The sequence below is a fragment of the Elephas maximus genome, chromosome 3 (genome assembly GCF_024166365.1).
Source record: "Elephas maximus indicus isolate mEleMax1 chromosome 3, mEleMax1 primary haplotype, whole genome shotgun sequence".
Taxonomy (NCBI): domain Eukaryota; kingdom Metazoa; phylum Chordata; class Mammalia; order Proboscidea; family Elephantidae; genus Elephas; species Elephas maximus.
The window spans coordinates 10,425,337-10,448,016 of NC_064821.1; the positions used below are offsets into that span (position 1 = coordinate 10,425,337).

At 43.3% G+C, this 22,680-nt stretch overlaps 1 protein-coding gene across 1 annotated transcript in view; it reads left to right on the forward strand.

Moving 5' to 3' along the window:
* The window catches only part of ADGRE1 (adhesion G protein-coupled receptor E1), a 216,419-nt gene that overhangs the window by 187,947 nt on the left and 5,792 nt on the right, over positions 1–22,680 (forward strand). The gene's annotated exons all lie outside the window — the stretch shown is intronic.

Sequence of the window (22,680 nt, forward strand, 5' to 3'; positions counted from 1 at the left end):
ATCCCCAGGTCTTTCTCCCACAGAGCTGCTATGTGGGTTTCAACTGCCAATCTTCAGTTTGCAGCCGAGCACTTAATCTTCGTGCTTCCAGGAATCTTTATGGGTTATTTAGAAGTGTTTTATTTAATTTCCAAATATTTGGAGCTTTTCTAGTTACCTTTTCTGTTGTTGTTGTTAGTGATTTCTTATTTAATTCTGCTGTGGTCTAAAAGCATATTCTAAAATTTCAATGCTTTTGAATTTATTGAGGCTTGATTTATGTTCTGTGTTGATGAATGTTCCACATAAACCTAGTTTCTGTATTAGGATACAGGATCTGGTGGTATATCAAAGACCAAAATAACTATAGCTTAAATAGAGAGAGATTTGTTTTTTACAATTTGAACATAAGGAGCCAATGACTGATGTGACAGTTCCATGGTCCTTCCAAGACATGCCATCCTCAATGTCCAACTTGCATCCGTATTTCAAGATAGTGGCTGTAGTTTCACATCCTCTTATCAGCCAGTGGGAAGGGGAAAGAGGAGAAGCCGAAGGCCTGCCCATACTCCTTAGCACACACCACTTCTGATCACCCCTCTATTAATTACATGGCTCCACCTAGATGCAAAGAAGGCTGGGAAATGACTTGAGGTTAGCTTAAATTTGGAGCCCTGGTGGTGAACTGGTTAAGAGCTCAGGCTGCTAACCAAAAGATCTGCAGTTTCAATCTACCAGCCACTCCCTGGAAACCCTATGGGGCAGTTGTACACTGTCCTATAGGTTCAGCATAAGTCAAAATCGACTTGACGGTGCACAAAAGTTCCAAAAGAAAAAAGAGGTGAATGCATATGGGGCCAATGAATAGTCTCTCTTATAGCCCCTAGACAAATTTTCTCACCTCTCCAGAGACAAACTCTGTGTACCAAAACTTTTATGAGGGTGATCTTTTGTCAGATCTTGTCCTTATATGGCTGAGAGTGTTTACTCAAGAGATCCCTCCCAAGTACAATCTATTCCCAGTTGACTATTTCCTGGAAAACCTTTAAATGGTTGCTTAAAAAAAATTAAGTTCTCTCCTTAAGTGGGCACTCCAATATACATTCTTAAATGTTTTCTTCCCTTTTAGTTTCCTGTGGTAAAGATTTACCTTGCCCACTTTCGTGCCAGCTCTGGGAAGCATGACCATCTCCTCTCTTCTTGGTTTGTGTCACAGTGTGTGTTGCTTAGATCATTTTGACCACTTTATACTCAGCAGTATGAAGTACATATGTGTTGGGGGAGGAGAGTGCCATTTGGTCTACCTTGACTTTGGAGCATGCATGAGATGAAATTACAAATAGTGGGTCTTCCAAAGAAGAGAGTTCTTCAGCGAGCCTTAGGCGTGAGAAGCAAGCAAAGCAGGATCACTTTCTTTATGTTTACAGTCTATGAAAGGAAGAGGTGCAATAAGCCAAGTAAGGAAACAGTTTTGGAAGCTGGAAATAACACAATGGATATTGACTGTGCCCATGCTTTCACAGAAACCACAACAGGTACTACGTTCAAGATGGATTCTCTTGAGCTAAAATTCTAGGCACCGTGTCTCATTTCCAGGTGACTTTATAGGGTCTCTATGAGTCGGAATCGACTCAATGGCACTGGGTTTGGTTTTGGTTTTGGTTTTGGACAAGGGGTGGGAATTGTCTTAGTTATCTAGTGATTCCATACCAGAAATACCACAAGTGGGTGGCTTTTAGAAACAGAAATTTATTTTCTCACAGTTTAGGAAGCTAGAAGTCTGAATTCCAGGAACCAGTTCTAGGGGAAGACTTTCTCTCTCTGATGACTCTGGGGAAGGTGCTTATCTCTTTCAAGCTTTTGTTTCTTGGTTCCTTTGTGATCTTATGTGGTGTGGCATCTCTCTTCCCCATCTCTGCTTCCTCACTTACTTGTTTCATCTCTTCTATATCTCAAAAGATATTGACTAAAACACACCCTACACTAATATTGTCTCATTCGTATAACAAAGAAAATCCATTCCCAAATGGGATTAAAACCACACGTATAGGGGTTAGCATTTACTACACATGTATTAAACCAAATCCATTGCCTTGAATGGATGCTGACTCATAGCAACCGTATAGGACAGGATAGAACTGCCCCATAGGGTTTCCAAGGAGAAGCTGTTGAATTCGAACTACCCATCTTTTAGTTAGCAGCTGAATGTTTAACCACTGTGCTACCAGGGCTCCGCACATATATTGGGAGGACACCATTCAATCCATAACAGATAGTCTAAAAGTTTCCAAAGTAGGGAGATTGTACATGGTAGAATTGAAAGCTCTGCCTTGGCCTCTGAGCAGGCAAGGAGTGTATACTTTGGGACTCACACCAGGGTCAAACAGGGATCCCTTGACACACTTTTTTAAAAGGGAGAGGTTGATACATTTCCTGTTTCCATGGGATGGTTTAAGAAGGCAACTACTCGACTCAACACCCAACAGGGGTAGATGATCATTGCTGTGAAGAATTTCTCCCTTGAGAAGGTTCTCTTTGTTGTTGTTGTTGAAATAATAATTCTGGTTTTTATTCCAGAAATACAAATAATTTTTAACTGCTCTTCTATAGCATTAGAGGCTTTTCAGGCGGTTATGATTTTTACATGATAATAAGGGTTGCTATCACTTATTAATATCTTTTTTAAAAATTTCCTCCAGATTCAAAAGATTTTTCCTTATGATATTTGAAAGGAACTCTTATCCATACAGCAGATAACAACTTATCCAAACATTGTTATCTTTTTATCTTGAGTGCTTATTTTAAAACTTTTTCTACATGTTCTGTATCTTTAAAAAAAAATTTTTTTTTGTTGTTGTTGTCAAAATCTACATAACAAATCATATGCCATCTCAACAATTTCTACATGTACAATTCAGTGACATTAGTTACATACTTCATGTTGTGCACCCATTCTCTCTATATCCTTTTCCAAATCATTCCACCAACATGAACAGCAGCTTAGTGCCCCCTAAGTAAAAACTCCCCCTGTTCCCCTCCCTTTCAGCCCTGGTAACAGCTAATAATCTCTGGTTTCTATATATTTCCTTATGCCATATAAGTGGTATTTCATAGCACTTGTCTTTCTGTGGGGGACTTCGCTAAGGATGATGTTTTCAAGGTTCCTCCATGTTGCGGCATGCATCAGGACTTCATTTCTCTTTACAACTGAGTCTTTTGAGAATTGTTTTGTCGTCATTTGGTTTTCCTCTATCCTATGCTTTTTCTATAAAGAGACGGACAGTAAAATATTTTTGGATTTTCAAGCTGTACAGTCTTGCGAGAGAGACAGGAACTAAGGGCCATAGACACAGAAGGATAGAGGGTCAGAGCACCAAAGGGCTGGAGATGAGAGACAGGAAGTGGGGGTCATAGAGACAAAGAGTAATAGGAAGTCAGAGAGATAAAGGGAGAGAGGGTCAGCAAGTCAAAGGGAGTGCTGAAAGGGGGAGGGAGAGAAATTGAGAGGGAGAGAAAAAACAAATTAAATGGAATGGGCTACCCTGCATACCTTTCCACTCAATTAGATCCCCAGCATGAACTAAAGATGAAAGATGGGAATGTGTGGTTTCCTCTTACCATGTGAGTTTCACCTACCCCTCTGAGGGCAAGCTTCTTGCCTCCTGACTCTGATATTTAAGGATTCATAGATATTTTCACAGCACATTGATTTACATGTTTTCCATAGAAACCTCTTATCCTGTGTAGTGCATCACATTTGTATTACATAATGCAAACACTGTACCCAAAACAACATGCAGCGTATTACATGGGCAATTTAAGGGGTTTCCAAAGGCAATTTGAACGCTACGTTAGGTTTGCCTCATTGTTACCCGAAGCTGGACTGGCCTGGTGCGGTTTCTCATCAATTAAAACACACCGGCGTGAGGAGGGAGGAAGAGCTTTTACTGCAAGCACGCAGGCAAGGAGCAAGGAGGTGTATACCTCAAATCAAGCTTTCTGAACAAAGAGAGGCAGAAACCTTTATACTGTCCTTCACAAGGAACTACATACAAACATCATGGACTACATAAGTTATCATGGCACATAAGTGTGCTAAGAAAATGGCATTTTTTCCCCCTTAGTATGTACAGAAGATGGCAGATAAGTCCTGCCCTTGGTGGAGATCTTAACATTTAGTTAGGCCTTAATGAGGCTTAGATTACTTTGGGACACTTTTGAGGCTGATAAAGTGGGTATGACAATCTTAAGGAAGGAACTAGCAACATGCAGCACTCAGGGTCTTGAGGACAATGGAGAGGAAGGGGCAGGTTCAGTTTGATAATGGCTGGGCAGCTGCTAATTGAGCCACACTCAATGCTGTCTATCACCCAAGGTCTTGATGATAATGAACAGGAGAAGCAGGTTTGCTCCATGATGGCTGAGTAGTTGCTGGCTTTGCTCACTGTCAGGACCCTCAGGTAAGACACTCCCCAAACCGGAAGCCCTAAAAAATTTCTCTTCTATGGTCACAGATCACAGTGCTGTTGCATTGATCACCTATCGTGCTCTTGGGGATATTCTCAATGAAAACTATTTTAGTGACAGAAAAGGACTGCAAGAAGTGAAACTGAACTCTCTTGTCGTGAGTGGCACCATTGGCTCGAAGGAAAAAATTGCCCTGTCCAAACCTGTCCTCCTGACCTTTAAACATACTCAGGTGAGCAAAACCAGGGACTGGTTCTACCCAAGAAGACCAGCACAAGTTGCCATTGAGCCAATTCTGAGTCATGGCCACCCCATGGGTGTCAGTGTAGAGCTGTGCTCCGTAGGGAGCTGTCAGTGAATGATTTTGGGGAAGTAGATCATCAGACTTTTCTTCCCAGTTGCCTATGGGTAGGCTTGAACCTCCAACCTTTCAGTTATCATTTGAGCACTTTAACTGTTTGCACCACCCAAGGACTCCATCTAGGGTGCCTTAAAGAGATGTTGGTGCGTTCTCAGGGTTCTGGTAGGGAAATGAATCCAACTCTGATGGTTCAGAGTCAAGAGAACTGACAAGGGATTGCTCACTGTGGCAATCTAACAGACTGGGGCATCATGATTACATTAAGCCTAAATGGATAACAGAGGCACTAGAATTATTGAGCCCAATGAAAACTGGAGGAGTGGAGGAGGGATTGTCCAACTGCAGATGGAAATATTGATAGTTGCTGTCATGTCAGCTCCTACTCTTTGTGACCTTATGTATAACAGAACAAATGTTGCCCAGTCCTGCACTACCTTCGAGATCGTTAGTATGTTTGAGTCCATGGTTGTGGTCACTGTGTTCATCCATCTCACTTAGGGTTTCCCTCACGTTTGCTGCCCTCCACTTTACCAAACACAATGTCCTTTTTTGGTAATTGGTCTTTCCTGATGATGTGTCCAAAGTAATTGAGTCAAAGTCTCCAAAAGTATTTTATGATCCACGGGGTTTTCATTGACTAAGGGAAAACTTCAATGAGATGGGTTGACACAATACCCACAAAAAAGGGCTCAAACATTGCAAAGATCACTCAGATGGTACAGGACCAAGCAACGGTTTGTGCTATTATAATCCCCAGGGCACTGAGATGAGCAGAGAAGGGCAGAATTAAGGAAGAGTAAACTCCATAGCACAGGGGGCAGTGTGAAACTCTTCCCCACAAGTTTTAAAGATAGTGCAATTTTCCTAATCCAGAATCCAACCCAGTGCATCTGTGATTAACCCATAAAGTTCAAATAATAAAAACAGAAAGAGAATCACCTCTATGCTATTCTTTCTCCAGCCTGTTGGTGCGAGAAAAAAACATTTCTGTGTCTACTGGGAAGGATCGACGGATGAGGGCAGCTGGTCAATGAAGGGCTGCTCTCATGTCAAAAGCAACGACTCTCACACCACATGCCAGTGCTTCCATCTGTCCAGCTTTGCTGTCCTCTTGGCTCTTACACCCAAGGTACCAGGATTCACGGTCCTCTCCTCTGAACCTGACTGTGTGCAGTGAGCTGTGAAGTCATCCTCTCTGTATCTTAGAAAAAGACTCTAAGATAAGGACTCAAGTACAAGTAGCTTACTTGGAAGGCGATTCCAGTAAACACCAGTAGGGGGCTGAGCAGGTGAAATAGGAGAAGGATAGAGACCAATACAGAGAGCATTATCACACCAGTCACTTCTGTGGGCAACTGGAGCTCTGGGAGTCAGTGTGGACTACACACCTCAGAGTTATCCCAACTGAGGAATTAGAGAGCTGGGGTATTGATACACCATCTCTTTTCAGTTGTTTGTTGAGAACTGCATCTAGGGGGCACTAATTCTCTGCCATTTTCATGGGCATGGGCAGAGTGACCTCAAGCTAACATAGAAAACACCTCCGGTATTGGGAAGTTGTGTTGGCAAGCCCTACCATGGTCAGGTTCAAGGGGTTCTGGAATCGAAAATATCTGCTACTCTGCAAGAGAGAATCACAGCTAAACCTCCCTGGTCAGACCAAGGGGAAGGTAACTGGCTGTAACCAATGACAAAACATAGCCCCTGAACTTCCCAAGTCTCAATCAGGTCTAAGACAACTCAAGTTTCAAGAAATTTACTCAACTTCTTCCTCTATTTCATTTCTGCTCTCTTTTACTGGGTATTTGCTATGTGACAACCATAGTGTTGAATGCTTTTTATGCATGGCTTCATTTTACTCATTCAACAAATATTTATGCAGTGCCTACTATATGCCAGGCACTGTTCCAGGCATTGGGAATACAGCAGGGATTAAGACAGATAAAAATACCAGCCTACATGGAGATTTTTTGGTTTTTTACATGGAGATTACATTTGAGTGCTGTTCAGTTCAACAGGACCACCACATGTAGTTATTGAGCATTTGAAATGTGGTGAGTGGCACTGAAGAACTGAATTCTTAATTTTATTTCATTTAAATTGATTTACATTAAAAGGCTAAAGCAGTGCAAAATACTTATATGATAAATACAATTTTATTGATTTGATAGGAACACATTCCATTTTCACCAATGAAATTATAGTGCCTGAATTGAGATGCGCTGTCATTTTAAAGGAAACCCTGATGGCATAATGGTTGAGAGCTATGACTACTAACCAAAAGGTCAGCAGTTCAAGTCCACCAGGCACTCCTTGGAAACCCCCTGTGGCAGTTCTACTCTGTTCAATAGAGTCGCCATGAGTCGGAATTGACTTGACCACAACAGGTTTAGTTTAGTTTGTTTGTTTTTTGGTAAGTTTAAAATATGCATTGGGTTTCAAAGACTTAATATGAAAAAAGAAAATATAAAATAACTGATTAATAATTGTTTTACACTGGTTACACATTGAACTGAGAGTATTTTTTATTGTGGTGAGGGCATACACACCAAAACATTCACCAATTCAACAATTTCTACCTGTAAAATTCAGTGACATTGATTACTTTCTTCCTGTTGTACAGCCGTTATCACTACTCTCGTCTGAATTATCCCACCGCCATTAACAGAAACTCAAAGCCCCCTAAGTAAAAGCTTCCCCTCCCCCAATAATCTTTGGTTTCTGTATATTTGCTTATTCGTATAAGTGAGGCCATACAGTATTTGTCCTTTTGGAACTGACTTATTTCTGTCAACAAAATGTTTTCTAGGTTCATCCATGTTGTGACATATATCAGGACTTTATTCGTCTTTATGGCGGAGTAACATTGCATATTTGTGTATACACTACCTTGTATTTATCCATTCATCTGTTGAGCAACGTTTCCGTTGTGTCTACTTTTTGGCTATTGTCAACAGTGCTGCAGTGAACATTGCTGTACACGTTTTGACCTGACAATATTTTAAACATACTAGGTTAAATTAAATATGGTATGACATTAATTTTACCTGTTGCTTTGTACATTATTTGTTAATGTGGCCACTTAAAAACTTAATTTACATTAGTTGCTCACATGATATTTCTGTTGGACAGCTCTGTTCTAGTGGTTTCAGGTTTTCAACATCCTTATGTGGTCGCTGTAGTTGTTAGGTGCTGTCAAGTCGATTTTGAGTCATAGTGACCCTATGTGACAGAGTAGAACTTCCCCAGTGGGTTTTCTAGACTGTGACCATTACTGGAGCAGGTTGCCAGGTCTTCCTCTTGTGAAATGTAAGGGTAGGTTCAAACAACCAGCCTTTACGATTATCAGCCAAGCACTTAACCGTTGCACCACCATTATTGCCTTCATTTTGAAGATGGGAAAACCAAGTCTCAGAGATGTTAAGCAACTGTCTGGAGAGACCCTTGAGCTGGGAACCCCATCTGACTCGCCATCAGAGCCATAACTGCCAAGTTGGGAAATGTAACGTATTCCTCCTTTTGTGGCTCACAGGACAACCTGGCTTTGGCTGTGATTACCTACGTGGGGCTGAGCCTCTCTCTGCTGTGCCTCCTCCTGGCAGCCCTCACCTTCCTCCTGTGCCGGGCCATCCAGAACACCAGCACCTCGCTCCACCTGCAGCTATCACTTTGCCTCTTCCTGGCCCACCTGCTCTTCCTCGTGGGGGTTGATCAAACTGAGCCTAAGGTAGGTTTTTCAACCAAATAACTTCCTTGTCATAAGCAAATCTTCCCAACTTGTTATGAGAAAAGATGTGGGGAGAGAGGCAAGAATCAGAAGTGAGGGTGTGGCAGGAAAAGTAGGGGTCCCCACTTCAGCTCTGCTCCTGTTTCACTTTGAACAAGACCCATACTTCCTGAGAGGTCATTTAGCAAAGTGACTGGGAGTCAGACTGATCATATTAGATGGGGTAACATTAGCTGCTATAACAAATAAACTCCAAAACGTCAGTGGCTTAGCACAACAAAATCAAACCGGTTGCCGTCAAGTTGGTTCTGACAAATGGCGAACCCATGTGTTTCAGAGTACAGCCGTGCTCCATAGGGTTTTCCATGGCTGTGATCTTACGGAAGTAGATCACCAGACTTTTCTTCCAAGGCACCTCTGGGTGGATTTGAAGCAATAACCTTTTGGTTAGTAGCCGAGTGCTCAATCATTGTGCCACTTGGGAATTCCCCTTAGTGCAACAGTAGTTAGTTCTTCACTTACATATAAGTGTGGAGTGGGGGACAACAGGTTTGCAGTATGTCTATCCTCCACCCTCAGGCTAATGGAGGCTCTTCCATATTCCATACAGAGCTTCCAAGGTCACCCCAGGGTCCTTGCCATTTGGCCCAAGTGGAATGGGAAAAGAGCCTGGTGGGCGTCCCATGAGGATGGCTTGTATGGGCTTCCCTCTCACATTCTATTGGCTAGAATTCAGTCACATGGTCACACCTAACTGCAGTGGAGGCTGGGAAATGTAGTCCCTGGCTGGGCAACTGCTTCCTAGTGACAGCCCTATATTCTGGAATGGGGGTGTTGTTGTTTTTGTTATTAGCTGCTGTCCAGTCAGCCCCCAACTCATGGCAGCCGCATGCACGACAGAACAAACACTGCCAATCCTGAGCCATTCCTAGGATCAGTAGCAGATTGGGCTGTTGTGATCCATAGGGTTTTCACTGGCTGATTATTGAGGGTCAATAGCCAGGCCGTTCCTCTTAGTCCCTCTTAGTCTAGAAGCTCTGCTGAAACCTACTCAGCTTCATAGCAACAGGCAAGCCTCCACCGATAGGTGGTGATGGCTGTGTGTTAGGTGCATTGATCGGGAATCGAACCTGAGTCTCCCTCGTGGAAGGTGAGAATTCTACCACTGACCCACCAATGCCCTCTTTGGAATAAGGGTAGGCTTGAATTTTATTTATAGAGTATGGCTTTGCCACAGTGATCTGCGTTTGAATCTCAACTCTTCTTAAAAAATAATGGTTGCCATAGAGTTGATTACAAATCAAGGTGACCACACGTGTGTCAGAGTCAAGCTCCTCATTTTACTTGCTACGTAACCTTGTTCCCAGAATATTCCCTCACCCTTAATGGAAGCTCAGTGTTCCCTAAGCATTGAATTCTCCTGTATCCGTCCCTCCCTCCCACCTGCCCCTGGAAATCACTAATGAACTTTGGTCTCTCTACCTTTGGGGATGAATGCTGAGAATACCCACTGCCATCGAGTCAATTCCAACTTACAGTGACCCCATAGGACAGAGTAGGACGCCCCATACGATTTCCAAGGCTGTGATCTTTACGGAAGCAGAGTGCCACATCTTTCTCCTGGGTTGAATCACCGACCTTTCAGTTAACAGCCGAGCACTTAGTATCTGATCCACACTTTCAACTCTCCCCCATCTCCAGGTGCTGTGCTCTGTCATTGCTGGGGCCCTGCACTACCTCTACCTGGCCTCCTTCACCTGGATGCTTCTGGAAGGCCTGCACCTCTTCCTCACCATCAGGAATCTCAAGGTGGCCAACTACACCAGCGCAGGCAGATTCAAGAAGAGGTTCATGTACCCTTTTGGCTACGGGATCCCAGCTGTGATCGTGGCTGTGTCTGCAGGCGTTGGACACAAAAATTATGGAACAAATACTCAGTAAGCATGACGTGTGTGTTTATGGTGGGAGTGTGTCCATAGCAAGAAACCAAAACCAAACCCGTTACGGTCAAGTCGTTCTGACTCATAGCAACCCCATGTGCTATGGAGTAGAACTGCTCTATAGGGTTTCCTTGATGTAGTCTTTACAGAATCAGATCACCAGGCCTTTCTTCTGCAGTGCTGCTGGGTGGGTTTGAACCACCCACCTTTTGGTTAGCAACCAAGTGCTTATCTATTACATGATCTGAAATTAAAAAAAATCCTAATCCGTTTTCCAGTTGTCCTCCCTTAAGCCTGAATTCAGTGTTCTCTTAGAAATCCCTAGAACAATAGTATTCAGCATCTTTGGAGTTGGATCCCTTTTAGAGTTTGATGAAAGCAAGAGCCTCTTTCTCCAGACAGATATAATACAAAAACCAAACCCGTTGTTGTTGAGGTGATTCTGACTCATGGCAACCCATTATGTTACTGAGTAGAACTGAGCTCCATAGGCTTTTCTTGGCTGTAGTCTTTACGGAAAGGAGCCCGGTCGCCACACCAGTTAAGGACTTGGATGCTAATCGAAAGGTTGGTAGTTCAAACCCATCCAATGGCTGTGTGGGAGATAGACCTGGTGATCTGCTCCCATAAAGATTACAGACTAGAAAACCCTATAGAGCAGTTCTATTCCTTCATATGTGGTCACCATGAGTCAGAACTGACTCCACAGTACCCAACAGTAACAACAACAATCTTTATGGAAGCAAATCGCCAGGTCTTTCCTCCAAGGCACAGCTAGGTGGGTCCAAACAGTCAATCTTTAGATTAGTAGCCAAATATATATGTACAAAATTTTGAACACCAGTTCAGGCAATTCGGGGACAGGTAAAGCAAATCTGTGTCACCGCATTAAGAACCTGTGAGCTACTTGGTCTGTATGGTTCTGAAAGAGTAGGTTGAATTAATTGAGATCGACCTCACAAGTGTAAACAATAACAATAATAGTAACAACTCTGGAAGGCCCCCAATCCACCAGGGACGGTGCTTCACGTATGCAGTATCTCATGTCATGCTCCCATGGTCCTAGGATGTTGGCACAGGACTCAGTCCGTTTAATAAACTTCCCCAAGGTTGCAGCCAAAAAAAAGAGGAAGCTGGCATTCCCAAGGCAGTGTGCTCTTACTAGCCATGTCTTACTGCCTCTCCAAAGAAGTTCCGCCACCACCCGACTGCCAGTTTGTGGTACTGTGGTGGCTTACATGTTGCTGTGATGCTGGGAGCTATGCCACAGGTATTTCAAATACCAGCAGGGTCACCCATGGTGGACAGGTTTAGCAGAGTTTCCAGACTAAGACAGATGAGGAAGAAAGGCCTGGTGATTACTTCTGACAATCGGCCAGTGAAAGCCCTATGGATCACAACAGGACACTGTTCGATAGGGTGCTCAAAGATGAGACCCTAGGTTGGAAGGCACTCAAAAAACACAATAGTCGCAACCATGGACTCAGACATACCAATGATCATGGAGACACCACAGGACTGAGCAGAGTTTCGTTCTGCTGTATAAGGGGTTACCATGAATTAGAGCCCTAGTGGTGCAGTGGTTAAGTGTTTGGCTGCCAACAAGAGGTCGGCAGTTTGAAACCACCAGTTGCTCCTTGGAAACCACAGGGGGCAGTTCCACTAGTCCTTCAAGGTCTCTAAGAGTTGGAATTGACTTGATAGCAACAGCCTCTCTCTCTCTCTGTCTCTGATGACCCCTAACAACAACAACAACAAAGAAGTTTGAAAACACTTGTATACAACGGTTAGTTGAAGAAGGTAATATTTTGGCAGTGGGGTTGGCGTTAGGAAGTAGGTGTACATATACTAAAACAACACGTATGGTGATGTCCTTGAAACCAAAAGAGTTGCCCTGTCTTGAGCTTGAGCCCTGTGCACCTCAACGATTCTGCAGGTATGATAGTAGGGTAGATCAAGAATTGGCAAACTTTTTCTGAAAAGGGCCTGTTGGTAGATGTTTTCAGTTTTGTGGTCCGTGTAGTCTCTGTTGCAAGTACTCGGCTCTGCCAGCGTAGTGTGAAAGCAGCCACAGACAATACGTAAATGTATGGGTGTGGTTGTGTGCCAATAAAACTTTATTTACAAAAACCAACAATGGGCTGGAACTGGCCCACAGGCTGTAGTTTGTAAACTCTGGCATAGAACATAAACCTGAGTGCTTTTCTGCCGTCTGAGGGTTGGGGATTGTTTAATTGTTACTTTTACCAGATTCATACTGCCAGGTCTCCTTCCAGAATAAGTTGCACTACCTTTGCCAACAAAGCCATGCCAGAATATAAAGTATTTGGGAAATACAGTACTTGGCACATGGTATATGCTTAATTAGGGTTGATTGCTCATACGGCTGTACATAAATTATTCTTGCTATTTTTCTCATTATAACAATCTTCATAATAACTACATTTATTTTTTTAATGTAAAGAATATATTGTTGTTAGGTGCTGTCAAGTCAGTTCCAACTCATAGCAACCCTATGTACAGCAGAATAAAACACTGAATATATATATCTGTGTGTGTATATATACATATAAAATATAAAGTCAACAATTGAAAAATGGCATGGGTGCAGTGTCTGACCTCCTCTAACTTCACAGTGGGAAAAGAGAACCAAGAACCACAGCCCGAGGGTGATTCCCATGAGGCAGGGGTCAGACATGCCTTCTCTCTCCACCATCTTTGCCAATTCTCACACCAACCATCCCTCCCATGGCACTCTCTACTTCTCTGTTGGCTTCAATTATTCTTTGCAGTGGCCACACAGAGCTCACAGACCACACTCACGATTATGGGGTTTATTAGGGAAGTAACAGTTACAGTTCAGGCTCAAGAACACCCAGGATACGCTTCTTCCAACAGAACAGCCTCTCCCCAGCTGTGCTCACAGCCACGCCTCTCTCTGGCCCTCAGCCTTTGCACGAAGGCACTCAGCTTTCTCTCTCCATGGGCTGGGAAGCCTACCATGCGTCTCCTACTGCAAAGCCTCTCCTCCTGGTCTCTCCTTCCTTGGTGGTGGTGGGCTCTTCCTCCCTACTCTGGAACTGGCTGTCTTTCAAGGCAAAACTGACCAATCCCCTTGCTAGGCCACAATCACCCTATTTACACAATCCCACCAAGTCACCTAGGTGGGAGTTACAAGACCATGGCTAGAAAAGCCACTCACAAAAGTAATTAATCCATTGCAAATATATATGTGTAAATAAAACAAAACCTGTGCCATTTCAACCTTTTTTACATGTATAATTCAGTGACATTAATTATGTTCGTCACTACTATCCATTTCCAAAAATTACCATCTTTCTTAAGAGAAGCTCAGGGTATCCGAACAAATGGCTCCCACTCCCACCCACCTACCCTCTCTCCCCTGGAAACCGTTAATAAAATTTGGTCCCTATGTTGTTGTTATTAGGTGCCATCTACTCTGTTCCAGTTTACGGTGACCTAACATACAACAGAAGGAAACACAGCCGGGTGCGGCGCCATCCTCACAATTGTTGTTATGCCCGAGCCCATAGTTGTAGCCACTGTGTCAATGCATCTCATTGAGGGCCTTCCTCTTATTCGCTGACTCTCTACTTTACCAAGCATAAAGTCTTTCTCCCGGGACTGGTCCCTCCTTATAGCATGTCCTAAGTAAGCAAGACGAAGTCTCATCATTCTTACTTATAATGACCTTTCTGGCTGTACTTTCAATACAGATTTGTTCGTTCTTCTGGCAGTCCATGGTATATTCAATATTCTTGGCCAACATCATAATTCAAAGGCATCAATTCTTCTTTGGTTTTTCTTATTCATTGTCCAGCTTCCGCATGCATATCAGGCAATGAAAAACAACGTGGCTTGGATTCTCGGGTGCACCTTAGTCCTTAAAGTTACGTCTTGGCTGTTTAACACTTTAAAGAGGCCTTTCTCAGAAGATTTGCCCAATGCCATGACTGCTGCTTCCATGGGCATTGATTGTGAGTCCAAGTGAAATGAACTCCTTGACAACTTTAATCCTTTCTCTGTCACAATGTTCCTTATTGGTTCACTTGTAAAGATTTTTGTTGTCTTTATGTTGGGATGTACGCCGTATTGAAGGCTGTGGTCTTTGATCTTCATCGGTAAGGTCTTCAAGTCCTCTTCACTTTCAGCAAGCAAGGTTGTGTCATCAGCATATGGCAGGTTGTTAATGAGTCTTCCTCCAACCCTGATGCCGTGTGTTTCTTTATACAGTCGAGCTTCTTGGATTATTTGCCCAACATACAGGTTGAACAAGTATGGTGAAAGGGTATAACCCTGACACACATCTTTCTTAACTTTAAACCACGCAGTATGCCCTCGTTCTGTTTAAACGACTGTCTCTTGATCCCCGTTCTTCACAGTGTTATCCATAATTTGTTACAATTCACACAATCAAATGCCTTTGCGTAGTCAATAAACACAGGTAAACACCTTTCTGGTAATCTCTGCTTTCACCCAGGATCCATCTGGCATCGGCAATGGTATCCCTGGTTCCACGTCCTCTTCTGAATCTGGCTTGAATTTCTGGCAGTTCCCTGTTGATGTACTGCTGCAGGCGCTTTTGAATGATCTTCAGCAAAATTTTCCTGTGTGTGAAATGAGATTGTTCCATAATTTCCCCATTCTGTTGAATCACGTTTCTTTGGAATGAGTACGTATATGGATCTCTTGCATTTGTTTGGCCAGGTAGCTGTCTTTCAAATTTCTTGACACAGACTTGTGAGTGCTTCCAGCGCTGCTTCCATTTGTGGAAACATCTCCACTGGTATTCTGTCAATTCCTGGAGCCTTGTTTTACACCGATGCCTTCAGTGCAGCTTGGACTTCTTCCTTCAGTAGCATTGGTTCTTGATCACATGCTACCTCCTGAAATGATTGAGTGTCAACCAATTCTTTTTGATGCAATAATTCTGTGTATCCTTTCCATCTTCTTTTGATGTTACCTGTGTCATTTAATATTTTCCCCACAGAAACCTTCGGTATTGCAACTTGAGGCTTCAGTTTTTTCTTCAGTTCTTTCCCCTGGAGAAATGCTGAGTATGTTCTTCCCATTTGGTTTTCTATCTCCAGGTCTTTGCACATTTCATTATCATACTTCACTCTATCTTCTCAAGTCATCCTTCGAAATCTTTTGTTCAGCTCTTTTACTTCCTCATTTCTTCCTTCCGCTTCAGCTACTCTACGTGCAAGAGCAAGTTTCAGAGTTTCTTCTTTTTTTATTGTGCTTTAAGTGAAAGTTTACAATTCAAGTCATTCTCTCATACAAAAAGTTATACACACATTTTTATATGACCCTAGTTGCTCTCCCTACAGTGTAACAGCACTCTCCTCTCTACTCTGTATTTCCCGTGTCCATTCAACCAGCTTCTTTCCCCCTCTGCCTTCTCATCTCGCCTCCAGACAGGAGCTGCCCACGTAGCCTCATGTGTTTACTTGAGCTAAGAAGCACAGTCCTCACCAGTATCATTTTATGTCTTATAGTCCAGTCTAATCTTTGCCTGAAGAGTTGGCTTTGGGAATGGTTTTAGTTTGGGCCGTGACCTCTGGGGTCCCCCCAGTCTCAGTCAGACCATTAAGTCAGGTCTTTTTACTAAAATTTGAGGTCTGCATCCCACTTTTCTCCTGCTGCATCAGGAATTCTCTGTTGCGGCAGTCATTGGTGGTAGCCAGGCACCATCTAGTTCTTCCTGTCTCAGGCTGTTGGAGTCTCTGGTTTATGTGGCCTTTTCTTTCTCTTGGGCTTATATTTTCCTTGTGTCTTTGGTATTCTTCATTCTTCTTTGCTCTGGGTGGGTTGAGACCAATTGACTTACTTCAGATGGCCGCTTGCTTGCTTTTAAGACCCCAGACGCCACTCACCCAAGTGGTCAGAGTTTCTTCTGACATCTTTTTTGGCCTTTTCTTTCTTCCCTGTCTTTTTAATGACCTCTTGCTTTCTTTATGTATGATGTCCTTAATGTCATTCCACAACTCGTCTGGTTTTCAGTTATTAGTGTTCAATGCGTCAAATCTATTCTTCAGATGGTCTCTAAATTCAGGTGGGATATATATATATATGGAAACCCTTGTGGTATACTGGTTAAGTGCCACGGCTGCTAACCAAAAGGTCAGCAGTTCGAATCTGCCATGCGCTCCTTGGAGACCCTACCAGACAGTTCTACTCTGTCCTATAGGGTTGCTATGAGTCAGAATTGACTCGACGGCAGTGGTTTTGGTTTGGTTTATATATATATATATATATATGTATGTATGTATGTACAGTGTTCAAGTCCGGATAGTAATGGTATCTAATGGTTGTAAGTGCTAGGCACTATTTTAAGGCTTGATGCCCGTTAGCTTTCACGTGCATATGAGGTGATTTAAAAGACCATGGCTTGGGTCAGGTGCACCTTAGTCATCAAAGTGTTATCTTTGCTTTTGAATCGTGGTTTTTGTGAAGAATATCAAATATATCATGGACTGACAGAAGAATGAACAAATACATCTTAGAAGAAGTATGGCCAGAATGCTTCTTAGACGCAAGGATGGTGAGACTTCATCTCATGTACTCTGGACACATTATCAGGAGGAACTAGTCCCTGGAGAGGGACATCACACTTGGTAGAGCGTCAGCGAAAAAGAGGAAGACCCTCAACGAGATGGATTGACACAGTGGCTACAACAATGGGCTCAAACACGACAATGATTGTGAGGATGGTGCTGGACTGGGCATCATTTCCTTCTGTTGTACATAGGTTCACTACGAATCAGAGCCAACTTGGCACCATCTAACAACACTGTTGGTTCACTGAACTCTCACAACAACAAGACACATTAGTATTATTACCAGCAGCAGCTCAACTTATTCGGCTGCAGCACCAAAGTTTGGGTAACTTGCCTAATTGGTGGGTGGGAGGGAAGGTGGGATTTGAACGCAGACTGTTTCATATATGAGGCTATATGAAATCAGCTTGAAGACAACTGGTAACTGGTCTCCTCCCAAGGACTAGGCAGCTAATGCTTTCCATTCTTTCAACAGTTGCTGGCTGAAACTTAATAAAGGCTTCATCTGGAGTTTCATGGCACCGGTGGCCATCATTATCTTGGTAGGTAACCAGGAGCAAGTACATTGGTGTGCTAGCACTGGAGCCCTGGTGGCACAGTGGTTAAGAGCTCAGCTTCTAACTAAAAGGTCCCTAGTTCGAATCCACCAGCCACTACTCAGAAACCCTATGAGGCAGTCTTGCTCATCCTACTGGGTTGCTATGAGTCAAAATCAACTCAACCGCAATGGATCTTTTTTGGTTCAGTGCTGGGTTAAGGAGTCCTGGGGACACAAACGGTTAAGCACTCCAGCTGCTAACTGAAAGATCAGTGGTTTGAGTCCACCCAGCGACTTCTCAGGAGAAAGACCTGGTTATCTGCTCCCATAAAGATCACAGTCTAGGAAATCCCTTGGGGGCAGTTCTACTCTGTCATATAGGGTAGCTATGAGTCAGAATCCACTTGATAGCACACAATAGCAACAACAGAGTTGAGTTGCTCACAGAGAATGTCATATCTTATCTGTTAAAGTGGAAATGAGATAAAGATAAGGAAATTTAACCTTACATGATCCATCTCTCACCTTTGAGACGCTGTCTTTGCTAGACTTTCCCTAGCAAGTGTTCAGTTCTGAACACACTACCTTTAAGATGCCTATGAAATATTCAAGTTTAGGTATCAGGTTGTTGCTGTTGTCGTCTTTAGCCGTTGAGTCGGGTCTGACTAATGGTGACCCCAAGTGTTAGAGCAGAACTATGCCAGAGGGCTTTTCAGGCTGCAGTCAGTCAAGAAATCAAATGACACATTGCATCGGGCAAATCAGCTATAAAAGACCTCTTTAAAATGCATGAGAACTAAGGTGCACCTGACCCAAGTCATGGTATTTACAATCACCTCTTATGCATGCGAAAGCTGGACAATGAATAAGGAAGACCGAAGAAGAATTGATGCCTTTGAATTACGGTGTTGGCAAAGAATATTGAATATACATGGACTGCCAAAAAAAAAATGAACAAATCTGTCTTGGAAGAAGTACAGCCAGAATGCACCTTAGGAGCAAGGATGGCGAGACTGCATCTCACATACCTTAGAAGCATTATCAGGAAGAGCAGTCCCTGGAAAAGAACATCATGCTTGGTAAAGTAGACGGTCAGTGAAAAAGATGAAGACCCTAAATGAGATAGATTGACACAGTGGCTGCGACAATGGGCTCAGACATAGTAAGGATCGTGAGGATGACATAGGACCAGGCAGTGTTTTCTTCTGTTGTACATAGGTTCGCTATGAGTCGGAATGGACTCAAGGACACCTAACAACAGTCTTTATGGGAAGCGGATCACCAGGCCTTTTCTTCCACAGTGTTTCGGAGCCGGTTTGAACCTCCAACCTTTCGGTTACTTGCTAAGTGCAAACCGTTTGTGTCACCCAAGGCTTTAGACATCAGGTAGCCAAGTGAATATGTAAGCACGTTGTAAGTCAGTATGAAAGCACCCACAGACAACATGTAAATGAATCCGTGTGGCTGTGTTCCAATAAAACTTTATTTACAAAAACAAGCAATGGAATGCATACTGGATTTGGCCCATGGGCCCTAGAGTGTAGACTGCTCCTGCTCAGCCACCTGTGTGGGTTCTTCTTGTCAGTATAGGAGCTCTCAGGGCTGATCCATAAACTTCCTCTCTTCCCTACCTACACTCACTCCCTTGTGATCCCCTCCAGTCCATAGCTTTCAATACTTACCTTATCCTGACAACTCCCAAATGTAAGCACCCAGCCTGGACTTCTCAACTCCAGACTTACAGATCCAACCTGGTTATCTGACATCTAAAGGGGGCAGTGGTGGCTCAGTGGTAGAATTATCGCCTTGCATGTGGGAGACCCTGGTTCTATTCCTGACCAGTGCACCTCGTGTGCAGCCACCACTCATCTGTCAGAGGAGGCTTGAGGGTTGCCGTGATGCTGGACAGCTTATAGCAGAGCTTCCAGACTAAGGCAGATTAGGAAGAAAAGCCCGGTGATCTACTTCCAGAAATCAGCAACGAAAACTCTATGGATCACAGCAGTCCAATTTGGGGATGGCAAGAGATTGAGCAGCGTTTCATCCCATTGTGCATGGGGTTGCCGTGAGCCAGGGGCTGAGTAGACAGCAGCTAACAATAACAATAACAACCTGACATCTAAACTTGAGTATTTCATGGGCATCTTAGAGTGTTCTAAACCAACTCTTGATTTGAACTCTTCTTCCAAGTTGCTCTTTCCCCAATTCTATTGGTGGAACCTTCTTCCTCCTGAGTCCTTAGTTTATTAACCCTGGAATCACCTCGCTCTGCTCCTTCTCTCACATGCCACGTGCAATTCATTGGTAAATCCTGTGTCATTTTCATGGTTGTTGGTGTGCTCAAGTCCGTTGTACAGGCACTGTGTATTGTGAGTGTCTTCCAACCTAGGAGGCTCACCTTCCAGCATTATATCAGACATTATTCTGTTGCGACCCATAAGGTTTTCACTGGCTAATTTTCAGAAGTAGATCACCAGGCTTTTCTTCCTAGTCTGTTTTAACATGGAAGCTGCACTAAAACCTGTCCACCATGGATGACCCTGAAATACTAGTGGCAGAGTTCCAGCATCACAGTCACAGGCAAGCCATCACAGTCTGACAAACATCAGATGGGAGGTGATCATGTCAAGTTAGGTGGCAAGTAATGGACTGCAAAAAAAAAAAATTCTAAGCCAATTTTTCACACTTTCCACAGATAAACTTGGTGTTTTACTTCATAGTTCTGTGGATTTTGAAAAGCAAACTTTCTTCCCTCAATAAAGAAGTTTCCACCATTCAGAATACCAGGTAAGAAAGCAACATACTCAGTAGTATCCACAGAGTTGTCCTTACATCATGTTTCTGCAGGACCACCCTGCCTGGGAAGATGCCTGTAGAAAATACGGTATAGATTTTCCTGGTACTAGAGGAAGAGTATGAGAGAAGAACTTGTAGAAGATGTAAAAAACTATGATTTTCAAGTGACTCTTGAAAAAAAAATTTTTTTTTTCTTCCACTGCCTCATTTGTTTACACAGCCGACATCCATCGAGTGTCTCCTTTGTGTGACACGGTCTTCATATGAAATTAGTGCCAAGATTGTCAACATCATCTGTTTGTCCCCCAAGAATCCACCCACTTCTGGAGTCCATTCTCCTTGGTTATAGCAACTCTGTTCTCATGGGTGCTGACCCAAACTATTTAAAAATAATGATTGAAAAAAAATGAGTCAGCATCAGCTCAGTGGCCATGGGTTATATATAGGAAGTTCCTGAGTGATACAAACAGTTAAGTGCTCAGCTACTGTCATGGATTGAACTGTGTTCTCCAAAAATGTGTGTCAACTTGGCTAGGCCATGATTTCCAGTATTGTGTGATTGTCCACCATTGTGTCAACTGGTGTGATTTTCCTGTGGGTTGTAAACCCCACCTGTCTTAGTTATCTAGTGCTGCTATAACAGAAATGCCACAAGTGGATGGCTTTAACAAATAGAAGTTTATTCTCTCACAGTTTTGGAGGCCAGAAGCTGAATTCAGAGCACCAGCTCTAGGAGAAGGCTTTCTCTTTCTGTCAGCTGTGGATGAAGGTCCTTGTCATCAATCTTCCCTGGTCTAGGAGCTTCTCAGAGCCAGAATCCAAAGGATGTGCTCCCTTCCTGGGTCTTCATTCTGTGTGGCATGAGGTCCCCCCACCTCTCTGCTGGATTCTCTCTTTTATATCTCAAAAGAGATTGACTCAAGATATAGCCTAATCTTATAGATTGAGTTCTGCCTCGTTAATAAACTGCCTCTAATCCTGCTTCACTAATATCATGTTGTTGTTGTTAGGTGCGGTTGAGTCAGTTCCGAGTCATAGATACCCTGTGAAAAATAGAACAAAACAGTGCCCGGTCCTGCACCCTCCTCACAATCATTGTTATGCTTGAGCCCATTGTTGCAGCCACTTGTCAGTCCATCTTGTTGAGGATCTTCCTCTTTTTCACTGACCTTCTACTTTACCAAGCATGATGTACTCAACTTTGAGGAGGCAGCTCTTCCCCAGTCGCATTTTGAGTGCCTTCCAAACCAGGGGGCTCATCTTCCAACACTATATCAGACAATGTTCCGGGCCTATTCACGAGGTTTTTACCGGCTAATTCTTTTCAGAAGTAGACTGCCAGGTCTTCTTCCTAGTCTGTCTTAGTCTGGAAGCTCAGCTGAGACCTGTCCACCATGGGCGACTCTGCTAGGATTTGAATACCGGTGGCATAGCTTCCAGCATCACAGCAACATGGAAGCCCCCACAGTACGACAAACTGACAGACATGTGGGGGTCATGAACATCATAGAGGTAGGATTTACAACACACAGGAAAATCACATAAGATGACAAAATGGTGGAGAGTCACACAATACTGGGAATCAGGGCCTAGCCAAGTTGACACACATTTTGGGGGGACACAATTCAATCCATAAGACTTCCCCTATGATATCAATGAAGTAGGATTAGATGCAGTTATGTTCATGAGGCAGAACTGAATCTACAAGATTGGGTTGTATCTTGAGTTGATCTCTTTTGAGATATAAAAGAGAGAAGCAAGTAGAGAGTCAGATGGATCTCCTACCACCAAGAATGAAGAACCTGGAACATAGTGCGCCCTTTGGCCCGTTGGTCCCTGCACTGAGAGGCTCCTAGATGAGGGAAAGGTTGATGACAAGGACCTTCCCCAGAGATGACAGAGAGAGAAAGCCTTCCCCCAGAGCTGGCTCCTGGAATTCAGACTTCTAGCCTCCTAGACTGTGAGAATAAACTTCTGTTTGTTGGAGCCATCAACTTGTGGTATTTCTATTATAGCAGCACTAGATAACTAAGACAGCTACTAACCGAAAGATTGGCAGTTCCAAACTACCCAGAGGCATCGCCAAAGATAGGCCTGCTTCTAAAAGGTCACAGCCTTGAAGACTCTATGGAGCAGTTGTATTGTGCTCACATGAGGTCACCATATGTTGGAATTGACTTGATAGCAACTAACGACAACAAAAAGAAGTATAATATGTTGATATAAATATTTATATCATATTTAAAATATTTACATTATATTGAAATCTTGTTATCCCATTGCCTTTG